At 43.3% G+C, this 3487-nt stretch overlaps 1 pseudogene; it reads left to right on the top strand.

Moving 5' to 3' along the window:
• The first annotated feature begins 1900 nt into the window (after nucleotides 1-1900).
• LOC110293447 lies at nucleotides 1901-3277 on the top strand (annotated as a pseudogene).
• Nucleotides 3278-3487: the final 210 nt, after the last annotated feature.

Raw genomic sequence — 3487 nt, 5'->3', positions numbered from 1 at the left:
AAGGTCCACTTAATCTTAGAAGCCAGGGGCAAGGACTTTGTGCCCTAGCCATAGTTCCTACTCTAGTCTATTGTATAGTCCACCTTCACCCTAGGCCATTGTAAATACCTGTATATGGGTGTAACTCAGCTACCTAAAATTCTAAGTATCTACTCTGGTTCCTCTTTAGTTCACAAAATTCATTCTTCCTAGATAATGGTAAATTTATGTGTAGGGCAGTGACTTAGCTATCCATGCCCAGGGTCAGATCAAGGACTGCCTAGAATCTAACTTAACTATATGTCAAAATATCAATCCTTAGGAGCACTGGTAATAAAGCAATATTAAGGGAAAGCACACAGGTCCGTTTACCAACTAAAGCAAGGACATTGGAGCATTCTTTATACAGGATGCCATGATTCCAAGAGACTAAGTTTCCATGAACTTTTAGCCTCGGGACAGCGTCCAGTAGTGACTGCTGGTCACTACTGGAGTGGATGTAGCACCTTAGAGCCATCTCATACAATACATTATGTATTTCATTTTGTAGAGTTTAAAAATTAAAAATGAAGCCTGGTGTAGTGGCATATGCCTATTATCCCAACACTTGGGAGGCAGAGGCAGGCGGATTTCTGAGTTCAAGGCCAGCCTGGTCTACAAAGTGAGTTCCAAGATAGCCAGGGCTATACAGAGAAACACTGTTTCAAAAAAAATTAATAAAAAATAAAAAATGCACACCTGTTAATACATTTGATGCATGTTTAGAATTCAATGGGATTTCACCTGGAGAACTGAAAGGAATGATTTTGAAATTACACATATATTAAAGGTGATGACTATCTTGAAATGTCTTTACAGAGGGAAGCTGGTGATACTCCAGCATGTGTATCCATTAGAATACAACAATTTTTACACATTTTAGCATAGATTTGTTACACATATATCTCACAATTCTACGAGTCAAACGTGGGTCTACTGTGTAATGCCTTTCAGAAACTATCATCAACTATGAAATTGTAACCAGAGTTGCTGACATATAAAGAGATCTATGGGCCAGTGAGACACACAGAGCCAAAACCAGGAACTCTTAATTCATAGAGGAAAAACCTGCCACAGGAAGTCAGGGGTAAGGGTGCAAACTTTTGATCTCCTCAATGGGGAGGCAGAGGTAATGGGGTGTGTGTAAAATCCAAACTGGGACTAGGAATCTGTTCCCTGGAGACACTCCTTTTTTTTTTTTTTTCCCAGAGACAGGATTTCTCTGTGTAGCCCTGGCTGTCCTGGAACTCACTCTGTAGACCAGGCTGGCCTCGATCTCAGAAATCAGCCTGTATCTTCACCCAAAGTGCTGGTATTAAAGGCATGCGCCACCATGCCCGGCTAGACACTCCATTTTCTACCTCACTTTAAAATTCAGAGGGGCATTGTGGCACAGGCATTTAATCCCAGCACTTGGGAGCAGAAGTGGCAGCTTGGTGAGTTCAAGACAAGCTCCACAAAAGAAAAGACTGCATAGGGACACTTCTCCATTTCCCTATACATTGTATAGTATTAGACCCTAAAAGTTCATAGAATTAGTGTGAAATGTTGCTTTAATTAGGTCGGTGGCTACAGAATTTCTGATGAGACAGAATAGGAAATATTCCATTAAACTAGATTGAGAGTACTTCATACACAGATGTTAGAAAGGAAAGTTTAATTTCATTTACAAAATAAAGGAACAGCTGTGAACAACAAATCAAAATCCAGGGCTAGAGAGACAGCTCAGCAGTTAAGAGCACTACTGCTCTTCCAGAGGTCCTAAGTTCAATTCCCAGCAACCATATGGTGGCTCCACATGTGTTTATGTGTGGATCATTCCTAGTGTTTGTCTAATGAGTTCAGTCTTAGTGACAGCAATCGTCACTGGCAGTACCCAGTTTGCTGGAGCATTAAGATGAAGCACTCTAACAGGCAGGAAATGTGCACCTACTTGATGTTCAGCATCTCCCCCATGAAAAAGCAGGCTATAGACCTTAATAAAAAAGAAAAGGACAGTAAGCATCCTATGTACCAGAGGCTGGTCCATTCATCTGTTGATGTCCCTACCATACAAGAGAAGGTGAATGAGGGGAAGTACTGGAGTTAAGTGGAGTTCAAGGCTGACACACAGCTGCTTCTGCACAACAGTGATCTGCTATGGAGCAGGGAGCAAGGGGACATTGCAAGGATGTGATATAAAGACACATACCATGAGCTGGACGAGCTGCAGCTTTGAAAGAACTGCTACTACCTGTCAAACCCATGGCCGGACAACTGGTTNTGCTACCCTTGCATATCTAATCATAAGCTGGTTTGGGCTAAAATGAAAGATTTGGGGTTTTGGCCAGCCAAAGTCATGCAGAAAGAAGACAGTCAAGTTTGTGTTTGCTTCTTTGGCCATACCACCAGAGAGCCTGGATTCCTTTTGAAAATATTCGGGATATCACAGTCAATGTTCACAGACTACATGTGAAGCACAGCATGGGCTTGAAAAAGGCCTGTGACAAGCTGGAACTGCATCAGNGCTTCCTCCATGAAGGAAGGTTCTGGAAGTCTAAGAATGATGACTGAGGTGAGAAAGAGGCAGAATCCAGTATCTCCTTGACCAGTAATGAACCACTGAAGGTCACTCAAGTGCCAAGAGCAAAGAAAGGACGACATAATCCGAGTGTGGAGCCCAGAAAGGAAGAACCCGAGCCAGAAATGGAAGCACTAAGTTTCAGACAGGAAATCTCCACAATACCTCAGCCCCTTGACAGGGTGTCAGTGTCAACCCAGACCAGGAAGTTAAGTGCCTCTTCCNCACGAATGCTGCATCTGCATCGAAGGACTCAGATGACAAGCAATGGTGTCTGTCAGAGCATGTGCCACGACAAGTATACCAAAAATCTTAATGACTTTAAAGACAGGATGAAGTTGGACCACAAGCGGGAAACAGAGAGAGTGGTCTGTACAGTGCTGGAAAAGTTGCGTTCCGAAATGGAAGAAGAAAAACGACAAGCCGTAAACAAAGCTGTAGCCAACATGCAGGGTGAGATGGAGAGAAAGTGTAAGCAGGTGAAGGAAAAGTGTAAGGAAGCATTTGTAGAGGAGATCAAGGAACTAGCGGCTCAGCACAAGAAGCTCACTTCTCAGATCAAGAAGCAGTGGTGCTACAACTGTGAGGAGGAGGCAGGCCATGTACCATGGCTGTTGGAGCTCGGCCTACTGCTCCATTTAGTGCCAGTAGGAGCACTGGCACACAGAGCACAAGCGCACCTGCGACCAGAAGAGATGAGCCTGCTGCCACCCTCACATGCAGCTGTTTTTGTTCCCAAGAAGCCAAAATGGTTTAGAATTTGCCTCCCATTTTGCACCAGCCTTTAAACACTTTTTGTGGTGAAATTCTGCACAGTAGTTTTTTTTGTTAATGCTCCTCCAGCATTTTTCGGGGACTGAAGTAACACCAATGGAGGGTATTACTCTAAATAAATATAATTGTGGATTT

This window comes from Mus caroli, chromosome 4 (genome assembly GCF_900094665.2).
Source record: "Mus caroli chromosome 4, CAROLI_EIJ_v1.1, whole genome shotgun sequence".
Lineage (NCBI taxonomy): Eukaryota > Metazoa > Chordata > Mammalia > Rodentia > Muridae > Mus > Mus caroli.
This window is presented reverse-complemented; position numbering and strand designations above follow the sequence as displayed.